The sequence below is a fragment of the Dipodomys ordii genome, unplaced genomic scaffold (assembly GCF_000151885.1).
Source record: "Dipodomys ordii isolate 6190 unplaced genomic scaffold, Dord_2.0 Scaffold15, whole genome shotgun sequence".
Taxonomy (NCBI): Eukaryota; Metazoa; Chordata; class Mammalia; order Rodentia; family Heteromyidae; genus Dipodomys; species Dipodomys ordii.
Genome location: NW_012267231.1, coordinates 8,856,337 through 8,864,558, shown reverse-complemented (window position 1 = coordinate 8,864,558; position 8,222 = coordinate 8,856,337).

Genomic DNA, 8,222 nt, shown 5'->3' with positions numbered 1-8,222 from the left:
CAGTGGTGCTCAGGAAACTCTCAGACAGTGAGCTGGGCTCAGTTCTCTGTTGAGCCAGCTGCAGACAGAAGCAGGCAGGTTCAAGAGCTGTTGATACTTTCCAACAGTCAGCTGGTCCCGGCCAGGGCTTTCACAAGCAGCCCTTTATTCTAGCTAGAGCCCTGCGGGTGGCACCAAAACACAATCCCCCTTTCTTTGTTCCTTTAGGACATTTGTCATCTGGGGGCCTTTTGGGTTTTTTCTTTCTCTCTTTCTTTTGCTACTGAAGATGACCAAAAATAATGGGTAGATGGTTGTTACAAGCAGAGTTTTCTTTAGAGTAAGAAAAAAGCTCCTGGCTAAAAATAAAATTATGCTGGATGCCAGTGGTTCACACCTGTCATCCTAGCTACTCAAGAGGCTGACATCTGAACATTTGAACCCATGATCCCATGGGTTCAAAGCCAGCCTGAGCAGGAAAGTCAGTGAGGCTTTTATCTCCAATTAACCACTTGAGCTGTGTGGCTCAAGTAGTAGAGCACCAGCCTTGAGCAAATAAAACCTTAGGGACAGTGTATAGGCTCTGAGTTCAAGCCCCAGTACTGGAACAAAATTAAAATAAATAATAAAAATATCATAACAACAGATAAGACAATTTAAAGCATTACAGCTCCCAGCAAATGCTTCTAGCTTTTATCCTAAAAGCTCAGAGAGATGACACCATTCCAGTCTTGGATGGTCATTGGTTAATAGGAATAACAAAAAGAAATTGTTAAGATCACCCCACAGATATACTTGCTTTTCCACAATTATGATAAAACCCTAGATATTGTTGGAACCCAGACTCTACTTCCAGATAAGAGTCTTCAAGGTAATGAAATATGACTTAGAGATAAAATGTATGAAATACTTGTAAAATACTTGTAAAAGATATTTGTAAAATACTGTCTTCCTTGCAAACATTGTATTGAGTGTTGAAGAGAAAAAGACAAAGCAATGGACAATTGCATCATTCAATAGCTGCCATAAAGAGAAATCCTTATTAGGCTGATAAGCTTTCCCAATTATAAGAATCAGGTGGCCAGGAGCTGGTGGCTCATGCTTATAATCCTAGCTACTCAAGAGGCTGAGATTCGAGGATCATAGTTCAAAGCTAGCCCAGGCAGAAAACTCTGTAAAACTCTTATCTCCAATAAAATACTCAGAAAACCAGAAGTGGTGCTATGGCTCAAGTGTAGAGCGCTCACCTTGAGCTAAAGAGCTGAGGGACAGCGCCCAAGCCCAGAGTTCAAGTCCCACGACTGACAAAAAAAAAAAGAATCAGGTGGTAGTCGTATATTAAATATGTATTTGTATTTGAATATGCCTGAATGCCTAGAATTGCTGGTTGTGAAATTTATATTCTTTAACTTTTTTTTTTACCTGTTTAAACACTTTCTACATATTTACATTTGCCATTTCTGCTCTCTACTTCCTTTCAGCTTCACACACCTAATTTCTGTTGACCTAGAACAAGGAAAACCAGAACTTGCATGTCAGAGCCAGTGACTTGCACTGTGGGACAACTCAGAACTTACAGAACACTGAGTCAGCACTCCACCGGTTTAGCTTTCCTCTTCCTGACAGCTGTTTATTTCTTTCCCTGTGATTTCAGAGGGGGAAAAAATATCCAGAAGGGGTTCACTGCCCTAGATCTATCAGAAAACATATGTAAGATATGCTGTCAGTTTCATAGCATTAAAAAAAAATCTAACACCAAATAATCACATGAAGGAAAGTTTTCCCAGGTCTATTTTAAGGCAATCGGAATAATAGAATTTGAAAGGGCCTTTCAAGTCTATGTGATTCCTGGCTTGATTTTGCATCTAGGAAAAGCAGCCAGCTTGGCTTCTGGCTTGCTTAGCAAGGCTGTCCAAAGACCGAGGAGCTTTTTGGGGTTGTGGTTGGTGATAGAGAAAGAAACCAGCTCCCCCACCAGCCACTTACAATGTTATTCATGTCATCATCAAGTATTTTGTTGCAATTATAATTATTGTCAGTTGTGCAGCTTGAAGTCCGGGCCTGGTCTCTGTATCCAAGCTTTTACTCAAGGCTACAGTTCTACCACTTTGAGTCACAGCTCCACTTCTGGTTTTTGCATGGTTAATTGGAGATAAGAGTCTCATGGGGACTTTTCTGCCCAGTCTGGCTTTGAACCATGATTCTCAGATCTCAGCCTCTTGAGTAGCTAGGATTACAAGCATGAGCCATGGGCACCCAGCTGCTATTAGTATTATTATTTATTTATTTATTTTGTTGGTCCTGGGGCCTGAACTCTGGGCCTGGGCGCTGTCCCTCAGCTCTTCAGCTCAAGGCTAGCACTCTACCACTTGAGCCACAGTGCCACTTCTGGCTTTTTTTTTTCTTTTTGCTTATGTGGTGCGGAGGAATCGAACCCAGGGCCTCATGCATGCAAGGCAAGCACTCTACCACTGAGCCACCTTCCCAGACCCCATTCTATATATTCTTGATCCACTCATCCGTTATAGGGCCTCTGGTTTGTTTCCATAACCAGCTTTGGTAGATTGTACAGCCATAAAGAGTGGCTCTGCAAGTGTCCTTACTGTATCCTGACTTGTAAATCTTTTGGATAAACACCCAAGAGTGGCATCACTGAATCTCCCAGGGGAGTTCTATGCTTATTTACGCCTTTCCTGTCTGCTCAGGACCAATCTCACAGATCCCATATCCATTTAGTGGTGGAGGACAGCTGGACATATCTGTCTTTGTGATTTGGTAGGTCAGAAATACCTAGTTCCTGATTGACAGCTTAGGTCATACAGTAACACGACGGCTCCTAGTTAAGTGCTCAATCTACTAAGGCCCCAGTGACAAGCCGAAATTTATTCCTCAAAAGGAGAGCAGTTATCTACAGGGGATGTCAGGGCTTTGCTCCAAAATTTTAGTTATGCTTCAGTTTGCCCACTAGGGCCTGCCAAGAGCTCCAACTGGCATCTTTATCTGCCACTGATACTTTGGGTACCATGGCATCTGCTGGATCGTGTGTCTCCTGGCCCAGCAGCTTGCAAGACAGCCTGAAGGCTTCTTAGCGCTTTCTCCTCTTCTGGTCCCCATTCAAAACTAGAGCTTCTTACATTACATGGTAAGTAGGATGGAATAGCACATTCCACTAGGGCTTATGTCTATTCTATGGTTATAGGCCAGACTTCACCTCCGAAGAGCTGTCACAATATGTTCAATGTTCAACCCACAGAAACCAGATTTTTTACTTAGATAGAAGATCTTCAATTAAAAAAATTTTTTTGGGGGGTTGGTTGTGGGGCTTGAACTCAGGGCCTGGGCTGAGCTTTTTCTGCTCAAGGCTAGGGTTCTACCACTTTGAGCCACTGTGCCACTTCTGGTTTTCTGGTGGTTCATTGGAGATAAGAGTCTTATGGTCTTTCCTGCCCAGGCTGGCTTCAAACCGATCCTCATATCTCAGCCTTCTCAGTAGCCAGGATTATAGGTGTGAACCACCAGCACCCAACTTGATTTTAATTTTTAATTTTTTGTGGGTGTGCCGGTTCTGGGATTTGAACTCAGGGCCTGGGTGTTGTTCCTGAGCTTTTTTGCTCAAGACTGATGTGCTACCACTTTAGCCACAGCTCTACTTCATTTTTTTGGTGATTAATCAGAGATAAGCATCTCACAGACTTTCTTTCCTGAGCTGGCTTTGAACTACAATCCTCAGATCTCAGCCTCTTAAGTAGCAAAGATTTCAGGTGTGAGCCACCAGCACTTCTGTCTGATTTTAGTATTTATTTACCACACACAGGTGTGCAAACATCTCATCAATAAGTCTAAAGACATTGGTATTTCTTATTCACTAGGTCCCATGAACACAATGTCTTCAAAGATAGGATCTTTGAACCCACCATTGCTGTCCTAATTCTGTGCTTAGCTTCATGTTTATTAAATGTTCATCTTAGGAATGAATTTGTCTTTCATTTATTATGTAATGGAAATCTACAATTTTAGAATCCACGAGGAATTTGTGTTGGTGCTACTAATGGAAAATGTATTATGGTGGCTTTAACAAATGAAAAGCATTTTTTTGTTTGTTTTGTTGGCCATGGGGCTTGAACTCTGGGCCTGGGCACCATCCCTCAGCTCTTCAGCATACGCTAGTGCTCTACCCCTTGAACCACAGTGTCACTTTTGGTTTTCTAGTGGTTTAGTGGAGATAAGAGTCTCATGGATATTCCTGCCGGGGCTGGCTTTGAACAGTGATCCTCAGATCTCAGCCTCTTGAGTAGCTAGGATTATAGGCATGAACCACCGGCACCTGGCTTGAGTTTTTTGTTTGTTTGTTTGTTTTTAATGTGAGAAATATTATTTTGTCAGACTAGGATTAGTCAAGTGGCTTCACAAAATCATGAAGCTCTGTTTTTGCCTCTATTTAGCCTATTGCTTCTGTTCCTCAAGATCATACAATGGCTGCCAGAGCTTCAGCCGCTCAATCTGCAATTTAGAAGAATAGAAAGGAAAAGGCAAGCGGCAGACAGACTCATCTCGCCAGGAAGTCAGTTCAGCTTTAAAGAGAGCTGCAAGAAATACCAAGCAAAAAACTTTTATTTAAATTTTCATTGAGCTGAACCGCAAAGGAAGCTGGGAAGGAAAGTTTAGCTTGACACACTTTTCCTTGAACAAAAAACATGAATAATGTTTCTGTGAAAAAAAAGGAAAAAGGAAACTAGGTGCACAGCCTACAAATGTTTTCCATAAAGGGTTGTAAGCATTTGTCAGTATTATCCATATTTCTATGTGTTAATGTGTTTCTTCCAGGATTAAAAAAAATACTCTCTTCAAAGTCTATAAGTCAATTATGGAAATGGACTCAGATTCCAGCCTTCATATCTTGGGATAGTAATGTAATTCATACAGTCAGCTTCACATACCCGCTACCCACACGCTACAACAAATGAGCATGGTTGCTTTATCCTTTATCTCTCAGTGGTAGGACACCATCTGGTGTTTTCTGCATTTGACCCAGAGCCATGCCTGGCATCATCAGAGAAATCAAGAGGTGAGAAGGGACAGGGTCGGGCTTGGGTTAGTGGGACAAATTCTTTGTGATCACATTTGCTCCCCCAATCAACAAAGTATCCACTGTTGGATCTTGGTAGAATTCTATGATGCTATTCATCCATAATTGGGAGCTCAGAATGCTGTGGCTGGTGTCAGACTGCTGCTTGTGACTGGCACAAGGTACTGACTTGCTCAAGACAACACAGGAGGGAGTTAAAGACACAGAGGTGTCTTGGAGGTGTGTCTCAGTTGGTAGAGTGCCAGCCAGTGAGCGGAAGCATCAGGTACTGAGTTTGAGTCCCAAAGGCAAAGAAAAAAGAAAAAGAAAGAAAAAGAGACACATCCTGTGTGCTTATTCTTAACATAGCTTTCCACAAATGTTGAATTCCTCCTGGATGACGGAAGTCCTGGTGACTGAAGAGAATCCATTTTAGTCTATTGGATCAGCAGGTAATTGTTGAGCATGCCCAGTTGGTTAGAAGTTTTGAACTGTAGGAATTTCAGAAATAATGATATGTGGAAAGGCTAAAATGAACATCAGGAAGCCAAGATGAAAAATGGAAAGTCAACTGCCAAAGTCCAATAATCTCAGAAAGCCTCGCATGACTCCTCAGCTTGGATACTTTTTATTTTGATCCTCAGCTCTCAGCCTCCTGAGTAGGTATGGTTTCAGGTATGCACCACCAGAGCCTGGTTAGCCTGGATATTTTATAATTCTTCTTTTAGCTACACCAAATTAGATTCAAAATTCTGACAAGACTCACACTCAGATTGTTAATGTAGAATTTTTGACTTGTACAAATTAGATAATCTTAATGAATTAGATAAGCTTTAAAAACAAAGAAATAGAGAGTACTGGGGGGTGTGGTAGAAGGTGTACCCAAAAATGCAAAGTTTGGGGCTGGGAATGTGGCTTAGTGGTAGAGTGCTTGCCTAGCACGCATGAGGCCCTGGGTTTGATTCCTCAGTAACACATATACAGAAAAAGCCAGAAGTGGTACTGTGGCTCAAGTGGTAGAGTGCTAGCTTTGAGCAAAAGAAGCTCAGGGACAGTGCTCAGGTCTTGAGTTCAAGCCCTAGGACTGAGAAAGAAAAAAGAAAAAGCAAGGTTTGAACTCCATCCCTGCATTGAAAGAAAAAAAATTAAGTTTATAAAAGTTAAAAAAGCAATAAAACAATTCTCTTATGTAACATAACATTGATATAAGGAATGGAGGGTCACCTGCTGTATATACAATAAAAAAAGAAGTCCAATTACAGCTAAGTGGCTCAAATTTCCATGAAAGAATATTTTCATCTTCTGTGTAGGAAATTACACAATACTGACAGGAAATGAACTTTAAGGGCAAGTCTTGGGCTGGTCACTGGTGACTTACATCTATAATCTTTGCTACTCAGGAGGCTAAGATATGAGTATTGAGGTTCAAAGCCAGCCCAGGCAAGAAAGACTATGAGACTCTTACCTTCAATTAACCAGCAAAAAGGTAGAAGTGAAACTGTGGCTCAAGTGGTAGAGTACCATCCTTGAGCACAAAAGCTAATGGTAAGTGCCCAGGCCTTGAGTTCAAACCCCAGTACTGGTGGGCAGGCAGGCAGGGGCGCGCACCACACACACACACACATATGCAAGCAAGACCTAGAAAGTTTTCACTGATTCAAGAGTAGTTCATTTGGAGGAAAAAGGAGTCTCTGGATTATCAGAAACTGAAATTGGAATAATTTCAATGAATGAATGCATATGTTTGAAAGTCATACACTTGTCAACTGCTGATGCCAGAGCAGACAAAGGTGCCCATAAGATGTCCAGCCCAGATCTGCTGGGATCTTGTGCCCAGGGCTCTCCTAGCTGTTCCATTTAGAGATCATGTCACTGTCTTTTGCTTTTGACCTTGTAGGATCTGTTGGCTGGTGTGACAGGCATGGTAATTTGCCATCTCTGGAGAGAATAAAAACTCCACTGTACGCTTACATAACATATGTTTAAATATAACCACTATGAGGTCCTGTGCATATTCTGTTAATTTTTTTAAAATGATTTTTCAAAGGCTTAAAAGGATTTTATCTCAAAAAAATTTATAAAACTGATTTGATTGATGAGTGGTTTAAGTCCTTAGGAAGATTTAATATCTTACGTTTGTAACCCTCTCTTGATGTATTTGAAATGTTTAAGAGGATCAATTACATTAAAATTGTCCTTTGAAACATCCAAGCGGTTTTGATCCATTAAATAGGTAAAGAATATTTAATATTAAATGTGTGAGTTAATGGGGAAAGGGTTGTGCCGATTTTGACTAGAATTCTAAAATTTGTACACATAAAATGAATTTGGAGGTTGGAGGAGAATACTGGAGGCTTGAACTATCTCTTAGCTCTTTTGCTCAATGGTGATGCTCTACTACTTGAACCATAGCTCCATTTCTGGCTTTTTGGTGGTCCATCAGAGATAAGTGTCTCTCAGATTTTCCTGCCTGGGTTGACTTTGAACTGCAATCCTCAGATCTCAGCCTCGAGTAGCTAGGATGACAGGTGTGAGTTATGGGCACTCGGCCTATTTTTATAAGTTTTATATATGCATGCAATGCAGTTTATAACTTCCCTTGGTAACTTGTACTTGGTTATTGTCAAGGATCATTGGGGCAAATTTTTCAACAGCTTTGCCTACCATAAGCCAATGATTTTTGTATGTACATATACAAGTAGGTCACGATTATAACGATGCCTCAATTATACAGATGTAACTAGCTTTGAATATTATAATTTAAAGTGGTATCATTAAAATAAGCATGCAAACCAATGGTTAAAAGGAGAGCTTTACTCCCAATTTGTATTTACTGAGCTCTTGAGATTCTGAAATCAATGGCCAGAGGGAAGCCATAATCTAACCCTCATAGATGGCCACCTCAGAGGGGCTCAGCCTCTTCTCCCATTCCAGCCTATCTTAATCCTTCCAGCATGTATTTATCTCAATTTTATTATTTACCTTACAATCATAACTTAACACTGAATTTCATACGCATTGAGACCTTCTTAGTGATTTCTACTTCTTCTGTAACCCTAATATTTTCACATACAAACTCTTCTTATTTGGTATTGTCTAAAAGTAATGGAGCCAGCGGGGAAAGAGAAGCATGAAGCTTAAGATGGGTTGATGCAATGCATTTTAGAAATCAGCAGCC